Source organism: Thamnophis sirtalis, unplaced genomic scaffold (assembly GCF_051295495.1).
Source record: "Thamnophis sirtalis isolate CommonGarterSnake01/CBP01778 unplaced genomic scaffold, rThaSir2_p1.2 scaffold_3, whole genome shotgun sequence".
NCBI lineage: Eukaryota > Metazoa > Chordata > Lepidosauria > Squamata > Natricidae > Thamnophis > Thamnophis sirtalis.
In genome coordinates this window covers 162,668,284-162,687,211 of record NW_028261383.1, presented here as the reverse complement: position 1 = coordinate 162,687,211, position 18,928 = coordinate 162,668,284, and the positions used below count along the sequence as shown (strand labels likewise).

General features: G+C 42.5%; 1 protein-coding gene and 1 non-coding gene across 4 annotated transcripts in view; both read left to right on the top strand.

Annotated features, from left to right (window-relative positions):
* HDAC7 (histone deacetylase 7) overlaps positions 1-18,928 on the top strand; it is a 235,504-nt gene that overhangs the window by 130,373 nt on the left and 86,203 nt on the right. The window lies entirely within an intron of this gene.
* On the top strand, positions 14,735-14,839 carry LOC148048287 (U6 spliceosomal RNA). The gene has a single exon (XR_015696208.1). It is a non-coding gene; the product is annotated as a U6 spliceosomal RNA (small nuclear RNA).

The window sequence follows — 18,928 nt, the reverse complement described above, 5'->3', positions numbered from 1 at the left end:
TGACCAAACGTAATAATTAAAGAACCAAATGGGAACTCCACTCAGCTGGATTCAAATGCTTAATTACATGTTTCACATTTATTAGAGAAGTGGAATTGAAATTGCTGCTCATTCCCAATGAAATAGAGGATTTTACTTTTGTGTTTACGTTCCTAAATTTAAAAGATCCTTTGTTTGCAAATCAAGCTGTGTTAACAACAATTATCTAAGATACTATAGTATCTCTCTCTCTCTCTCTCTCTCTCTCTCTCTCTCTCTCTCTCTCTCTCACACACACACACACACACACACACACACACACACACACACACACACACCCCAACTTAAATGTGCTGTTGGCAACCCATGAACAGGTGGCCATGTTCGACCCAAAACATTACTCTCTGTGTCAAGCCATAAATTGTCCCCACACTGCTCCTTGCTTCCTGTGCTATATTGAGTCAAGGGGAGAACTCAGAAACTTGCATGTATTTCTGAATCTGAAGCTGCTCAACCAACGTTCCCATTCAGCTTTCCTTTCCCAAACGCCCGATATGCCTATGATTATATTTCAAATGATTTTGCCCGGGTTATAGATAACCGTGGATGCAAACCGAATTGCAGATACTTCCTTTCCTTTGGTCCCTTGATTTTGTCACAGGCACAGCTGTTTCAAGAAGAGAGAAAGAGAGAGAGAGAACTTGCAAAGTAAAGCTTTAGTTCAGCTGGACTCTGGTCAGCTAAACAGACCAGCAAGCCAAGGACCCTTTAATTGAGGAGGGGACTTCATATCTCAATGCCAAATAACCCCCCCCCTGCCTCCCTCCCTTGCAGCTGCAGGATGCTTGCAGGCCGACCTTCTCAGAAAGCAACTGCTGGCAGTTGGCTTTCTCTTTTGTGGGAGGGGTGGGTGGGGGGACTTCCCTAACCCATGTTCTCCAAGGAACGGATCTCCAACTTAAAGCAAAGTTCATAAAAAGCTCAGGGGAAGAGCAGGCTCTGCATTTAATTTCAAGAGACCCATGTTGTTTTTTTGTGCGCTCTCTTTTATTTATTTTCCCCCCTTGTGCCCGTGGAAGCGCTTCTCCTCCAGGGTGAATGGTTGTGAAAGCCAGCTCGAGTCTTTGGCCTAAATCTGGACATTTTGTACATCTCTGGTGTTGTTTTCTGTGCAAACAAGGATTGAAATCAGATCTGGTGTAGCGTTGGGGGGAGCATTCCTGCTGGGTGGAGAGAGCTCTTCCAGCGCCAGAGCAAATTCAAAGGATCTCATGGAAAACGATGTCATTTGGCATCCCTCGTCCCAAGCAAGCACTGAGCCTCACCCTTGCTTTTTTGCATCACGGAGAAAATGGAAGAGGACGAGGAGAGGCGGCCTTGATAGCGGCAGTGGCTTGCCACATGGGGGTCCCTTTGGACTCGCAGGCCGGCCTAGCATCAGAATCTGCCTTTGCATCCCTACCCACCAAGGAAGCCCTTCTGTTGGATCTAATGTATTGTATGATCTCCTTTGCAGCAGAGATGCTGAGCCTTGATCTGGATCCAGGATAGCCCTGAGCCGTTGAATGGCCAAAGCAAAGACTAAACTTAGTGTAACTCAACTGAAATTAAATAATTTATTAAGCCCAGTTCTGCTGCACATTTCAAAATAGGAAGGGGGGAGGAGAAGAGCACATGTTGCCCTTTGAAGGCAGGGCTAAATATCACCTTGCAGGCAGCATCATTTTTCACAAAATATTGTTCCAGGGGTCTCAGCAGGGTAAGGATGATTGACCTTGTCAGGGATAGGAAGCTTAGTGAGGTTGTGCCTGGTTCATTCTCGGAAGGGAGACCATTATGATATGCCGATGAGAAGGTTTTTTTTTGGGGGGGGGAATCCAGAAAAAGGCAGTGTCTCTATACCACCAATCCTCAAACTATGATCCCGGGGGCCAGGTACCCCCCCCACCTTGTCTCCCAGGGAGCATCCACTCCAGCTGCACTTCTGGTTAGTTATTTCACCAGTTGAGCTGCACTTCTGATCACACCACTTCCAAAGATAAGGCCAAAGGGTGCAGGGGGGACCAGTTGACTGAGGGGTGATCTCGCCAGTGCAGCCACGTGATCCAGGGCCGGTGGGTGAGTAGGGGAGGGGCTGCTGGCTTAAAAAGCAGCTCTGCTGCTAGCTTGTAAAGTAGTGCTTTAAAAGTCTTTAAAAACACTTTAAAAACAGCCTTACAGGATGCTTTTCACAGCCATATGATCCAGGGCCAGTGGGTGGGTGGGGGGCAAGTATAGCAAGGACAAAGGCAAAATGGACTGCTAAATTGGCCATGCTCACCCAGTCACATGATCACCTAGCCACACCCACCTAGCCACACCCACCCAACTGGTCTGGCCCACCAACAGTCTGAGGCACCATGAATTGGTCCCCTGTTTAAAAACTTTGAGGACCCCTGCTTTATACTGTCACCACAAACATTGTATAGCTGTAGCCGTGTGGTCATTTGCAATCAAGAGCGACTCAAAGACATCGCTGTCTTTATTCTTTTGGTATGGTAAACCTGGGAAGAATGATTTGCTCATAACTATCCAGCAATTTTCTTAACAAGCTAAGAAGGTTGCTGAGATTCTAGGTTTAAGTTGGCAGTTCTAACCACATGCATGGATGATCGGCTGCAAGTGGAAATAATCATTGTGTTTGTGTGCTTGCAGAAAATGATGTTAAACTTTCTGTAGTGTTGAACACCCCCCCCCCCAATTCTATGTCTCTTGAAAATGGGAGGATTCACTAGTGACTCTTGTGATAATATATTATCAGAGGCATTTTTTTCTGCTATTAAATTATTGTTATCCCTTTTTTGCTTGAGAAGAGACAGGATGTCTCCATCAGAACAGAGAATCTTGGTAGCCACTTTCATTTTGTCCAACTCTTCCTCAGCTAGAATCCATTTGGTCCAATCTCTTGTTTGGTTATTTTGTGGGTCAAAAGAAAGTAAGACCCTGTCTTATATTGGGATACACGGTATATTTGTAGTAAATATGGCAGTAGTAAATAAATAGCAAGTGAAGGATATATATATTACCTTCTGTTTGTGAATCCACTGTGAGGATCAAACTATTGGACTAAAATTGGCTTTGGCAGGATTCAACAGGGCTATATTTATAGAGGTATCAGTGTTTCGATGTTGCTTTGACCAACTTAGGAATTTTGCCATTTTGATATTTTGACATCAGGGATCTTTTCTCATTGCTCATTGGGGCTTCCTCTGAACAGAACATTTTGGCCCAGTTGGCAAGAAATGGTACGGTATCCACTGGCCTCAGATTGAAAAACACAGATGGTGGCAGTCTTCTCAAAACGGGTGGGGGTGGTGGGGAGTGTCAATTCTGTTGATTGAATGTTGCAATCATTTTCCTCTTTGGCAAAGACTTTAGTGAGGTTTTTTTTTTTATTATTATTATTAACATTGTCTTCTGCGTGCTGAAGAAGTGGGTCCAAGAACAAGTTGAAGGGGAGGTGACTGAACTCTGTGTAACATACTTGATTCCAGAGGCCGTCATCTGTAGATTTGTCAAATTCTGGACTGTTGCCGATTCTAGATCCTTTCTGAAAAGGGTCTCATCCATTCCATAAAACAGAAACGTGGAATCTCTCCTCTCAGCCCAATGATTTACATAGCAGGATGGTCAGCATCTGCAGCTCTAGGTATAATTTGGGGGGGAGGGGGTTTGAAATAAGAAAGCTTTGTCATCACCATAAAAAATGGGAAGTCAGAAATCTTTGCTGATTTATTGCAAAGCCCAGTTCTACCCCTCCTGTACTTGCAATCTCAGAAGAGCTGGGTTTTTTATTTGGTCCCAGAGGGAAAGGACAACATGCAGCTTGATGTAGGTGAGTACATTGCATCATGTAACTGATGCAAGGAGTCAGTCTTAAGGGACTGTGTAAATCTGTTTTACACCGGAAGTCACACATTGATCATTTCATTGGCACCCGATCACTCTGGGGAGAGAGTTTAGTACTATATAGGCAATCGTGGTTTGCCATGAGAGGTCCCTTCCCCAAGGAAAAGATGGGTTAAGAACTTATTATTTTTTATTTTCACCACTATCTATTCAATAGGTAAAAGTTTTTTAAACAAGCTACAATTTAAAAAAAAAACAGTAAAATGATGGAAAGGATAACATACAGTTAGAAAATAAATGCCATTTTTTAAAAAAAAGCCAGTGTATATCAGGCATTTAAAAACTAAAGTAAGCAAAAAATTATGGAATTACCCTGGAGAAAAGAGCCCAAAAGACATTAAATGAAGCACCAGGCATGGGCCATTGGAGAAGGTGTTTCATAAACTTCTGCCCATATCCAAGAAACCTCTTCTATGTAACTGCTTACCTTCCTTAACCTGGCAGAGCAAGACTTCTAAAGAGGTGTTTGTTGAGATCCTAGTTTGTACTAAACCATGGGTAGTGGACCTATTAGGTTAGAAAGCCAGCAAGTGAATATATGGATCCTATTGGGGTGGCCATGCAGATAAAGGGACTATATAGGTTGTGGGTTCCAAACCTTTGTATAAAGTGAAAAAGAGATCCCCGGAAATCATCAGAATTTAGGTAAGAGGACTGGGTTTGGATCTCCCACATGGAGCATCAGGATTAAAAATCAACAAATCCATGCTCCCATAACAAAGATGTGACCAGGAAGATTTGCAGCTCAGCTGCGTCTGCACTAGGATTAGATCAAGTTCAACTTGAGTCACTGATCAAGCAACAGTTGTATTGCTTTTCCAGATCCTTTTTTCCAAGTCCAGTGAAGCTGTAACTTAATCCACCCCACCTCCTCCGTCTTCATTTATAGGCCTGACCACAATTATCTAGTGATCTCCGATTCACCTTCTGTCCACCCGCTGCTTTAAAAAGTTTGTTTTGGGCTGTTTTGGTATAACCCTGCCAATTTTTATTATTCACATATAATGTTGATCTTACAGGGCTGATTCTGACTCTTTGGAAGGCACAGCCAAGACACATACACCAAGCAGCCGTCCTCCTCCCCCACCCCTCCTCCTCTTGCTTTTCACGAGGCCCCATTGACGTTGGAGAACTGCTGGCGTCACTAGCTCTGCCCCAAATGGCATCTCCCCAAGGGGGCCTCCAGCCAAGGACTCCGTTAAGGAAACCTCCCAGAGCTTCAAAAGAGGAAACAGTAGAAGCTGAGAAAGGGGGTGGCCTGGTGGGAGAGTTGTTCGGGGTGGAGAAGGAATACAGCTTCAGTATTTTCTAATCTATCCAGAGATCATTGTTCATTAACAAGAAAAAAATATCCCATTGCCTGTAGAGCTCAACATGTTGCAAAAGGAGGCAACTAAAAATACCTGCTAGATTTGAGATTGCAGAGCTGGCTCTGTTTAGCAAATAACTCCTCTGTAGATAGATAGAGATAAATACAATAAATAGGAACTCTGGGGTTTTTTTTGGGGGGGTGTTGTTTTTGTTTTGAGAATATTTGCATTTTTCACAGGAAAATGAATGGGTAGGTGGATAAAATATTCCACGTTGCCCAATTCTCGTCCCTTTCTGTCCCCCCCCCCCCACTCCACCTTGCAAAAAAAGAAAAGAGGCTAGTTGGAGATGTTGACCCCACGTTCTAACTCTGGGACAAAACTAAGACCAACCCATTTTACAAATCCCTTCAGTCCCTAATTAAACCTCTCATGGAAAGTTATCTCTTTGAGAAGGCCCCTCCCCCCCCCAAAAAAGGGTGGAGAAAAACAGAGTGAAAAAGTAAGTTGGATGCCAGTATTATAATATTTTTCGGATTGGGTGCAGAACCTGCCTGAGATAAAGCTTGGAGTTGTTACATATATGTTTAAAAGCTAATCTAGTTTTTGCTTCCTATCCAGATTATATTTCCAAGTGTCCAGAGCTGGCATGGCCAGTATAATTTGGGCTAGATATTGGAAGGTGTAGTCTCAACAAGACTATAGATTCTCCATGGACTAAGCTTAGAGCAGGGGGTCTCCAACCTTGGCAACTTTACGACTTGTGGACTTCAACTTCCAGAATTCATCAGCCAATACTAGCTGAGGAATTCTGGGAGTTGAAGTCCACAAATCGTAAAGTTGCTAAGGTTGGAGACCCCTGGCTTAGAGAATATGGTAGGCATAAAACAACTTTTTTTTTAAAAAAAAAAAATCCAGAACTGTACAGGTAGTCCTCGATTTACAACAGTTCATTTAGTAACCATACAAAGTTACAGCGGCAGTGGAAAAAAGTGACATGCTGTTTTTCACCCGAAGTTGTGGCATCAGACTTCAATTGCAGTGTCCCGGGGTCATGTGATCACCTTTTGTGACCTTTTGACCAGCAAAGTCTATGGGGAAGCCCGATTGGCTTAACAACTGTTTTTACCAACTTAACAACAGCAGTGATTCACTTAACAACCAGGACAAGAAAGGTTGTAAAATGGGGCAAAACTTCCTTAACAAATATCTCACTTAGCAACAGAAACTTGGGGCTCAATTGTGGTCGTAACTCGAGGACCACCCGTAGTTATCTCTCTTCATCGCTATTTTAAATCGTCTTGATTTTTAACGTAATGATCATCCTTGCCATTGTCAAAGTACATTTTTCCCATCGTTATCTGCACAATATGCATTCTTTCAAATCCAATTTCAAAAGGGAAAGAATGGCCTATTGAACTTTGCATGCTGCGTAGTGGGTTTGGTTTGGTTTGCGTTGACCGTGAGAGGCCTCTGGCTAAATTGTACTTAAATTGTGTGCCTGCTGTTTTTTTCTGTCAGGCCCGGTGAGGTCCCAGTCTCCACGGCCTAACCCTAAAATAAATTGCCCTGTTACTTTGAAAAGAGAAGATAGGTGGAAGGAACAGCCTCCAGAATTGTGCAAGAAGCCCTTCCTTGTTATTCTACTGAGAAGTAACTAGGTATACACCATCCAAGAGACTAAGCATCTCCACCTCAAGCTGGGAATTCCCTAAGGGCCTTCCTTCTCCACACAGTAGAATGAGAAACTGTAGTATTGCCAAGTCCTGGTACTTAGCGTTAGATATTTCCCTGCTTTCTACTCTAGGAATGTGCCTTACTCCAAGTCAGACTGCCTGCTCAAGACTCCTGTATTAACATCCGATTTCTGGCATTTCAGACAGGAAGGCCTTCTTGCATGGTCTGCTGGAGATTGAGGCGGGTCAATGTGCTGTTTGTGAATATAGCAGTAGCACTTAGACTTTGCAGCCCTCTCTAAGCGGTTTACAGACTCAGCCTATTGCTCCCAACAATCTAGATCAGGGGTAGTCAACCTTTTTATACCTACCGCCCACTTTTGTATCTCTGTTAGTAGTAAAAGTTTCTAACCACACACCGGTTCCACAGTAATGGTGATTTATAAAGTAGGGAAGTAACTTTACTTTATAAAATTTATAGAGTTGCAGCAAACCCCTACCGCCCACCATGAAAGCTGGAACGCCCACTAGTGGGCGGTAGGGACCAGGTTGACTACCACTGATCTAGATTCTCATTTTACCCACCTCGCAAGGATGGAAGGCTGAGTCAACCTTGAGCTGATCAGGATCGAACTCAGGCAGTGGCTGAATTAGCCTGCAATACTGCATTCTAACCACTGCCCCACCAGGGCTCCTATGCATATGCATGCAGACAGTCTGTGGTCCTTCTGTTACTTGCCCAACTCTGATTGTGTTGTCATACAAGAGTGTTTGTATAGGTATATGATGATGGTGATGGGGTTTCTGTTGAATTGGTGGGAAAGCAACAGAACTTTTATCCTTTTCAACCTCTGCAGCCAAGCTTAGCTAATTGGAAATTTTAGTCACGTGGTTTTGCTGATACACATACACATTCACCCATGCCTATATATGAGAGAGAGAGAGAGAGGGAGGGAGGGAGGGAGGGGGAGAGGGAGAGGGAGAGAGGGAGAGGCACACACACAGTACATGAATACATTCCCTCCTCTTGATTCCCCAGACGTTTTCGTCTGGTTTTCATTTGGTGCATGTATGTATTAACTGCTTTTCTCTCTGAAGATACCTGAAACCATTTTCCCAACTGAAAGAACAATAGAATGGTTAAAACATAAAATAGCACCCAATCATCATAAAAAGCAAACAATTAAAACCCATGGAGGAGAAAATGACATCGTAAACAGCAAGCTAAATTAAACATCAGGCACAGTGTTATAGCTGGGAAGAAAAAAACTTTTTCCCCCAGTGAGCAACCAAGTGCTTTCAAGAAAAGGAGCTTGAAGGGGAAAAAACACCACCCCTATTCCTTGTATTAAAAGTGGAGTACAGACTGTTGACTTTGAATAATATGTACTGTAGCCTCTGAAACCCCATTAGAGGAGATCTCCAAATTGGGACCTTTAATATAATAGAGTGGAATGATGAAATACATGGGGAACAATAGTTACATGATACATAACCTCTTAGTGAATGCAAAAATGGGGTTGAACTCCTACATTTTGATGCATCTCCTGGCCCACACTATTGAATTAATCCGTCTGATGGTTTATCCTACAGATAAAACAAAAATGAGAAAGTATTCTAACCTGAACTAGAAACTAGAATGTTTAAATTACCCTCTGAAATAACTTTCGCCAATTCTAAAAATAGTCTCGTGTGGCCTTTATTGCAACAAGCTGACGTGGTTATCTCTCTGGAGTAAGATTCTATTTACAACGTGCTTTGTCATATCATGCAATAAAAATAAGTCTTTGCCCTGGAACTTTGCAACATAGTCTTGCCCAGATGGAAATCAGTTGTGCATGTTTTGAAAATCTCTTCTTCCTCACTCCCAATGCTAGTCTCTTCAGCAGATTTTGAATCGGGTTTACATTCTAGTGTTTGCCACATCTTAGCAGTATGTTTTATGTGAAAGCCAACAGTTTAGTACTTAAGCCAAACTCCAGAGTAAATTCCTTATCTTAAACAGGTGGGATCCTGGAGTAGGCTGAGTAGAAGATTGCAGCCCTAGCAAAGAAGGTGTGTGTGAGACAGAGACAGAGAGCAGAAGAGCAAGTGCAAGCTTATTGCTTTGATGATTCGTTTGGGAAAAAAATGAAATAAAAGTCTTAAAGCTTGGTAAGCCAAGAGAAGTCCCTGGCAGAAACCACTGTATTTGGCTGTGGTTGTTAGAGATGTAGCAACAAGAGCTGGAGGCAAAGGAGATTGCATTCCCCACCCTACTTAGGGCACTTTCTAGTCGTAGTTAACTGCTTCCACCACTAAATTGTCAAGATGTGGCAATAAGGTGTAGAAATCACCAAGGATGGGCCAGTGAGTGCCTGGTGCCAAATAAAAAAACAGATAATTTCAAAGCTTCCCCCTGTTCACTGTCTTTGATCAAGCAAAACTCTTAATCAGAAAGAAGGCCTGCATTTGGCCAAGCTTTCGTGTTGCACAGAAGCTTTCAGCAAACGATGATCTTTTTAAAATATATAGTTTATTGGATTGACTTTGATCTCTTGTGGGAACTTCCTCTGCATTCCAACAACCTCATTGAGTAAGTTTTCTGTGGAGGTTTCTTGATGCAGCTATTAACACAACTTCAACCTGTGCTCTGTTGTTATCAATTGTCTGTTTGAACATCTGCAAAAAGAAAAGTAACGAAAGGTGTGAACTGTTTTGAACCACACAAGGAAGCCAAGTGGCTTTCGCTAATGGGCGAAGAGTTGGCAAGCGATGGAGTTCTAGATTGCATCTATGAATCACCAAGTGACCCCTCTCAACCCAGCCTGCACGAGTTGTCATATCTCCCCCCCCCCCGCCCCAATTATAGGAAGTGACTTCTCAGTGTTATGTAAGTCATTAGATCTTAGAGTAAGTCCTTGGAATTTGCGCTTTCCCTTTCTTGTTCCACACTGCAAGCTTCATTATTATCCGTGAGGGCTTTCAGGGATACTTACTGCCAGTGGTGGGATTCAAGTAATTTAGCAACAGGTTCTCTGCCCTAACGATTTCTTCCAACAACCAGTTTGCCAAACTGCTCAGAAAGTTAACAACCACTTGTCCTGAAGTGGTGCGAACTGGCTAAATCCCACCACTTCTTACTGCCCTTGGGTGCTCCTCAGAAGGCGTTCTTTGGAATTGCTCCCATGTTTGTTTGAAATTCTCAGATAAAGCTCCAAGCAAAAGGAAAATTTTTATTTGATAAGTAAATGTGTGTGTGAGAGAGAGAGGGTGGTGGGGGGGAGGGAGGGAGCATGCTTGTGGTTACAATCTATCTGGAAGTTATTTTGGTGGTTAGTTGTTGGTTTTAAGTTATGTTTTGACTATTGATTTAATTAAATGTTGGCCCTTATCCTCAGCCTCCAGTGGCAGGGTGGGCTAAAACACTCAAAATAAGTGCAACTGAACCTAATCTCCTCCCCCTAAACCAACGGGAGAGATTGCCTTCCCCGCTTGGTATTTCCTATTCTCTGGGACCAATGGGGCAACAGCTGTCTCTGTAAGCGGTTCCCAGACAGGGCTGTAACTCGTGATTTCTTGGAACACGGCTTATGTTACACTTTGGAGAAGCCTGGGTAGATACACCCGTCACAGCTGCCCCTTGAAGGCTAATGCCAACTAACCAAAACGCAGCAGAGCCTGGGAGTGCATGTGAAGAAGGATATGCTTGTGCTTTAAAGCTGAAAATGTTCAGAACGGAAGAGAAGAAGCAGACCACAGCGAAAGCTCTCCGTGAGGTGGCTGCAGGGGTGGGGGTGAAGGGAGGTAGCCCGTAGCTTGGAAAGAATGATAGGGACCTCTGCATTTGGAAGAAGGGAGAGGCCTCTGCCTCCATCAGAGGATACATTTGCTCTTTCCATCCTTTCTAGCAGTGACTTGCCTGCAAAAGTAGACCTCAAATGCCCAGGGCCCAGAAAAGGAGGGGCAGATTTGCACTGAGCTATGTGCTGCCACATAGAACCAGAATGTCCTTCTGGAGCATTAGGAATTTGGGAAGCAGATCAGTCTTGTAGAGTGGTTAACATAACACTATAACAGAAGGTTCACTTACCATCTCCACCATCTCCTGGCCTATGGAAGTAGTTACTTCTGGCCATTCTTTCACAATTTCAATCAGAATAATCGCTAAGCCTTGTGATTATTTCCTGGGATGAAGTTGGGAGGGACTGTTTTAGGCTTCCATCGTATTTGTTCAGTAATAATGACAATGGGCCCAATGGCCCTATGCTTTTAAATAAAAATTAAAGCACCTTTCACTTCACGCACAACGATAGGCTCAAGGTTATAGGCAACTCAGTCAAAACAATTTCATGATCTGCACTATTTTTCATTGTGTTATTATTGCTTTTAAAAATGTGGCTGATTATCAAAGGCTCTAGCTAGTCTGCATATTGAGGCAGGTGGAAATGTTTCTCTCTAGGTTTTAGGGACAACATCTTCCCTTATGGCCTTGGGAGACATCCCCAGGAAGGCTAATTGCCCCTGTTTGTGGCCCACTTTTCTCTTTTATTTAGCATATGGCAATGTTACATTAGCTGGGAGACTATAGGGTTAATACATAGTTTATGTATGGCTGCCAACAATTGCTAGTCCATTCAGTTCATGCTTGTGCCTTATCCAGAATGCACTACAGCAGTGGTGGGATTCAAATAATTTAACAACCGGTTCCCTAATGATTTCTTCCAACAGCCAGTTCACCAAACTGCTCAGAAAGTTAACAACTGGTTCTCCCAAAGTGGTGCGAGCTGGCTGAATCCCACCACTGCATCACAGGGCGTGGATTAGCTCCACACTCAGAAAGGTTCAGTGACATTCCACAGCATCAACCAGAGCTTCTCCCTCAAAAGATGTCTTCTCATGCTCAGGTGTCACATTGAGGAGGTCTGGCACACAAAAGGCCATTATTTTCCCATCAAAATTGTACTTGTTTATTTACTTGCACGTTGAATGTTTTCGAACTGCTAAGTTGGCAGAAGCTGAGGCAAGTGATGGGAACTCCACCACATAGTGCTAGGAATCAAACCGCTGAAACAAAGATCGTCTGCAGTGTTTTTAAGCTACTGGCCACCATGCTTCTGTGGGATACTGTTGAAACTGAGTAGAGAAGTCAACATAAAAAAGCTTATGAGAAGTGTTGGAACTCACTCCAAAACTCCCAATAGCCTGCAGGAATGGGAGTAGAAGAGATATCTAGTTGATCTTCCTCATAAAAAAAGAAATAACTCTCAAAAGCCACCATGGGTCAAATCTGGCTTAGTGTGTGTCTCTAATGCACCCCTGCCCAGTGATTTGTCGTTTGCCAAAATCAAGTCTCAAAAAGTACACATTGCGAGCTTTGGTGTTGTGGGAGCATCCTTGGTTTGTGCTGTGGAGGGTTTTTCCCCTGTGATCTAGGATTCAATTATAAAAAAGGAACGGCTGGTAAACTTTATTAAGCAGCAAATCCTGCTGGATCTATTTTCCTCTGGTTTTCCTCTCTGTTGTCTATTAGTCATTTATCTGCTTTCTTTAAAATTTATATTTGGGCACGTGGCACAAAAGCATCCTCAGGGCAGATAGAAACAATATGACAGAGAAAAATGTCAAATATACAAAAAAAAAACAATAAAACATTGGTATGGTTTTAATTTATTTAATCTGAAAACATTAAGAACAGGTTCAGAGCAGCAGAACTCAGCAGGAGGCAGGGCTAATTAAAACGTTAACCTTCCCTCGCAACACAAATGCTAGACAAGATAAAAAAATGGTTTGCTTTCATCTTAAAACAGGGAAAGAGGTAGCCCAGCTTATCCCCAACCCGATGTTCTCCAGATGTGATGCAATTGTAGTTCCCAGAATTCCCAGGCAGGATGGCTTGGCTATATTGCCGGAGGAATTATGGGGTTTGTCCATCACACCTTGAAGAACTAGGCTGGAGAAGTCTAATCAGTCTGGCCAGCCCTTTTCTATAGAAAGGTCAGTACATTTTGAATTTGTTTCCAGATGTTTTGTATCTTCATCTTGTACGGTAATGTAAAAGTTACTCCTCCTTTTAGCTCAGGCATGAATGGAATTCCTGCTTTGTTTTATGATCAGATATTCCGGATCCACTCAGTCATAGTCAAATAGTGACATTGAGAGATGGCCATTGCTTTAAATCAAGAGGAACTAAACTTTAAAACATACTCAGACCATGAATCTGTGACTGATATCAGAAAGAAATTCACATATCCTTTCACATAAACGTCCATGGGTTTTTGTTGGCAAATTACACCAGGGATTTTTTTTTGGGGGGGGGGGTGTGTGTGTGGCTGAGTTGTTATTAATACATACTGTAATCATTAAAAGATTAAAAAGGCTGCTAATAGAATCTATTTTCTGCTTGCCTTGGGTTTTTGTAAAAAAAAGATTTTGTGCAAAAGTACATATATCCAAAAGTATGTCTTTAAATGTGGATTTTTGGAAGGATTTTAAAAAGCAGAAAAAACATAAAGCCAAACGATGGGTTAAAAAATACAAATTAAAAAAATAGATATATATTTCTTCATTGTAAAACCATATTAGCTATTCTTTATTTCAGTCAAAGTTGGATTTAGAATCGGATCTTTTTCAACAGTCTGAATGAAGTAGATAAGTTTATTTTCTTTGCAAAAATGTGCCTCTGGTATGCGAGGCATTTTTAGAGCTCTTATGGTTAAAATAAATATGGCAGATTTGGAGCTATTTCTGGTATTATTTGCTGTCTAGTGTTACTGTCGTGTAATATATGTATGCAGTGATAGTTGTTTATCGTTGTTTGGCCATTTTGTTTATATGTGTGTGTTGGAGAGAGACAGCCACTAATACTGTGAAGTAGTGATTACGGTGCTGCAATAGGACCAGAGACCAATTCTAGTCCACCCACAGAAGCTGACTGGGTGATTTTGAGACAAATCTTTCTCAGCCCTAGCTGGGAAGTCAACATCTGTCTATGAACCTTCATTGGGACAGCATGGTAGATTACAGGCCTTACCTTTCATTTAAAGGTGGATTGATTCAGGCTGATCAACACACATGGACACACAGAGACAATTTCAACATTATTCACTCAATGAAGTCTCTAGAGTCTAGATACTTTCCTAAGTAAGCCCAACCTTGTACATTATACATCAATGGTCCAACTTAAAGATTCATGTAAGATAATGGCCACACCACTGTTTATTACTATGGTTATTACTATGAACTGCCAGTTTCTAAATATATAGTCTCTGTCTCTCTCCCCCCTCCTTCCCTCTCTCTCTCTGTCTCTCTCTCTCCCCCCTCTCCTTCCCTCCCTTTCTCTTTCTCTCTGTTTCCTATCCCTAGTTCTCTACACCTACAATCAATACTCACTTTCCAAAAAAGATTGCCCAGCTTCTAAGTAGAGCTATTATGTAACACAGAAATCAGCTTCAGTTGACATCTCATATAACGTCTTGTTAGATTTCCCCATGACTCCCTGTCCCTCCAAAATCATTTCATAAAACTACTTGCAGAAGATCTCAAACACTTGTTATTTTTATGATCCAGGAAGATATTGCTTTGCAGAGAGGACAGTCTTGTCACCCGTAATGGTTTAGGCACCAAAGGTAGAAACCTAGGTCTAGAAACTGAGGTCTACTCCAGACCTGCCTTAGGCATGAAAGCTGGCTAGGTGACTTTGGACCAGTCACTCTCTGCCCTTGACCTCAAGCTCAGGCAACGAGATATTCGGTCAACGACTGACACAACCCAAAGGATCAACAGCATTAGTGGGGTGCTTTCTTCAACAACACATATATTTATTTAACAATATTTAAAAATTTGAAAATATACTTAGTTTAACCATATTTAACATTTATCAATATAAAGGAGATTGGCAGGGTCCCTGCACAAGGATGACGTACAAAATTCGTGTTCCATATTTTTGCATTGTTTTATTGTTTTTCTGTTGTACAACACCTAGAGTTGTTGAGGTAGGCAGCTATACAAATTAAATAAATAAATAATAAAATGCTAGAAAGAAGAAAAAAGGAAGATATTGCTTTGCTAACTCTTGATGTAGATATTAGACATGCTACTACACTTCACTCAAAAGCTACTAGTACAATACTAGTACTTTATACTAGTAGCTATCAGTATGAAAAGTGCAAGCTACTATACTTCTCAAAACTCCTGGATTATTTCTGTGACCTGGTCCCATCATATTGATATAAAGAAACCAAAAGGGAAGTCATATGCCCTTAGGGTAATTCCTCCCTGGCTATACTGCAACTCTTTTGGTATCATCATAGTTGAAAGGAGAAAGAGTTGGTGTGTGTGTGTGTGAAGACTCTAGTCTTCTCAACTGGACAGGTACTATGATCAGTAACACTACAAGCAGGTCATCCAGGAGAATCAACTGAGATCCATTCTCTTCCCTCTCTCCCATTCTTCAGGATAGCCCAAGCATCTGAAGTATCCAAAGAGGACCTGAACCCAGAACAATCAGGGTCAAGTAAGGGATTTCAGGCATGTCTAAAGCTACGACTGCCCCTGCATTGTTAGATTTGTTGAGTAATTACTCCAGTTGTAAGGGCCATAGTTATAAGGCTTTAAAAAGTACTATAGATGTCCAAGTTACAGACCTGATGATTTAGGGAGACAGAACTAATTCTTTCTCAACATTTCCTCTACAAAGAAAGAAAGGGGGGGGGGGGCAGGATTATCCAATACAACCTGCTCATTTTGGCAGATCAGGTGGCATTAAATAATACGGGAACAAAAAGCTGTGTGGGGAAAGATGCAATCAAAAACAGCTTATCCCCCCCCATTCTCACCACTCCCTGCCTCCTTCTTCCAGCTGTGTCAAAGTCCATTTGCTCTACAGTAGTGGTTCCCAAACTTGGCAACTTTAAGACTTGTGGACTTCAACTCCCAGAATTCTCCAGCCAGCAGAGCTCTGCTGGCTGGAGAATTCTGGGAATTGAAGTCCACAAGTCTTAAAGTTGCCAAGTTTGGGAACCACTGCTCTATAGTAGTAGATATTCCATAAATTTCTGGCTTGGGAAGGTTTCTTCTTACGTTGCCTGTTCTGCTGGGATTGTTGGCACAAGCCAACTTTGGGTGTGATGGAAAGCAGTTAGTCTTATCTGCTGGCAGTAGGCTTGCTGGTTGTCTTCAGCCTGGCACTTCTAGTTCTGTGGAGCCTGCTATTCCCAGAAGGTTGAGGCAATTTAGCCTTTTGCCAGGCATTCTGGGAATTCAACACTTTTCAGGGACACCAAGTTGGAGAGAAAATGTCTTTTTTTCCCTCTCAAGACAATTACTGTGTTTTTGGAGACTTTGCTAATCACTTCAGCCATTGTTTCTCCTCAACTTTTTATTCCACACTCAACCATTTTCTCCTTCCTATGTTCAGAATAGAAACCTGATCTGGAAATATTAGAAGGTGGAGTTGTTTCCCAGGATGGAAATTAGCATGATCATTTTCTGATGTTTCTAGAACAAGCTGCTTTAAGGGTATTGGGGTTGTTGCCAAAAGAAAGAATGATGAGAACACTGTGTACAAGAAATTGTGGTTAAACCTTCAGGGATTAAGAGATGGATTAGGAATCCTGTAGAATCATACTAGCACATCACAGTAAACCTTGGTTGGTTCTATGTATGGTCACATTTGACTGGATTCACATATTACCTCACATCAAAGAAACTATCATATATAATGTGTTGTGTGAACATCCTAAGCCAGTGGTGGCTAACCTTTTTTGTCATTGTGTGCCGAAAACGCCCATTCGTGCACCCATAATGCAATACATGTGTGCCCCCCATGCATGCGCATGTGACCTTCCTTCGTGAGCCCTGACCCCTGCGTATGTGCATGTAACCCCCTGAGTGTGCTCCCCGCACATGTACGGCAAAGACCTGAAAACTAGCTGGCCAGTGGGAGGCGCATGTGCATGCGCGGTGGAGCTGGGCTGGGGCGACAGCTTGTGTGCCCACAGAGAGGGCTCTATGTGCAATAAGACAAGGTTTTTCAAACTAGGTTCTGCAGAAGCCTGTGGTTACAACCTGACAGGGTTTCATAAACGACCAAGAGGAAAAATGAACTTTAATTGCATATATTTGCCTACATAAATCACATTTTTACATCAAAATTTCTCTGTCTCTAGAGCTTTGCTTCTTAATTGGGGTTCCGAGAATTTTGTTTTGCTTTGTTTTAACTAACAATTGCTGTGCCAATAAAGTTTGAATTCCACCTGCACTAAAGACATAGAAAAGACATACGAGGCCAGGTGGAGAGTATTTTACATTTCATTTAATTAATTATAGTTATTGTGTACACTTATCACACATATATGTTATCATTCTCCCTTTCTGATGCAGTAAAGATCAGAATTCAGGTAGCAGTCAACGTGGGTGAGGTTGTGTAAGGCACCGGTTGACAGGGTGAGGTGGGGAGAAGGTCAACTTTATTTTAAAATAAGCAAAATCCTGATTCAATGGCCAGCAGACAGATGCAGGATAGATACTTCCAGGCCAATCTTTTCTTGTATAATTACTCTGAACCTTCTGGGGGGGAAGGAGAGGCTGTTGGTTCCATGTGTCTCCTCATATTCCTAATCTCACTAGAGGGTTGTTTCTGATTGTTCAAAACAGGGGCAAAAGACTAGTTTGAATGAACTGAAGGTCATTCATTTTCCTCCAGAAAAATGAATGACTCTTTCCCAAAGCAATCTATTTATTGCCATCAAGATTTGCAACCTTTGCCTGGATGGGACGCAATCTGTGTGCCCATTGCAGAAAGTATCTTCTATTGCGCACTCACACGATCCTCGAAGGAAGCCTGGTTGCAGACCCACAGGGGCACAAGACACCTCAATACCTGGCCCCACTACCTGGCAAACAGAGCAAGGGAGGAGGCTCCTGTTGCTGCTGGCCTGGCCTCCATGCGCTCTTGATGCCATCTCCTGCAGGGAACAGCCTTGGGAGGGGAAGGCAGCAGTCAGCAGCTCTTTCCCCCACAGGATGTGCCAGGTTCCGACTGCGGGCTGATTTCATCAGTGCAGGGAGGATGCAATATCGGTGCCAAGGGAAGCAGAAACAAAGATCAAACACAAACGAATTATCTAGGTCCAATTAACACTCATTTGCATGAGCAGGGAAGGATCTCCCAAACTGGTTGAGCTGGAAATTCAATTCAAACCCAGCTGAAGGGAATGAGGGGGCCCATTCTACTGCACCTCAACACCATCACAAGAACTGTGACACGGCAAATGTTTCCTTAGTGCATGCTGTTGTCATCGTCAACAACACGTATTAAATTTATATTTATTTACCGCTTTTACTACTTTATAAATAACTCAAAACAGCAAGCATGCCTAATATTCCTTCCTTTTCCTATTTTACCCCAAACCCCAACCCTATCAAGTGAGCGAGAGGGATTGGCCCGAAGTCACCCGGTTGGCTTTTCTGCCTAAGGAGAGACTAGAATTCACAGTCTCCTGGCTTCTGCACCAGCATCTTAACCACTACACCACACTAGCTCTGTAAATTTATATTTATTTATATTTAAATGTATGTGCCACCCATCTCCTGACCCTGGGTAATTATTGTAAGATAACAAAGAGTCCTCTGCCATTCCCTTGTGGGCTTGGATGACCCTGTAATGCCCACGCCAGAGGTGAAAGACATAAGCATAGAGTAGGTGGATGAAGCTTTCCTATGGTACATCATATAATCACATCATGCTGTTACACAATAGCCAAAAACTCCACCAGGATTGCAATTGGGCCACAATCCCACCCACTATAAAATCAGATCCCGGCACCGAGCCTACTGCTTATTAAGAACTGAATTTTAAAAATAGTGGGCAGTAAATTAAAAGTCTACCTTGTATGCATGGGAAGCCCATGGAGAGGAGATCAAGCAGATAAAAAGCCAGCAAAAACTTCAACATGTACAGGCGGGGAACAATAGAAGAGCCTATCATCTGAAAATTAATTTCCCCGAACAGCATCAAGATTATCTGCTTAAGCA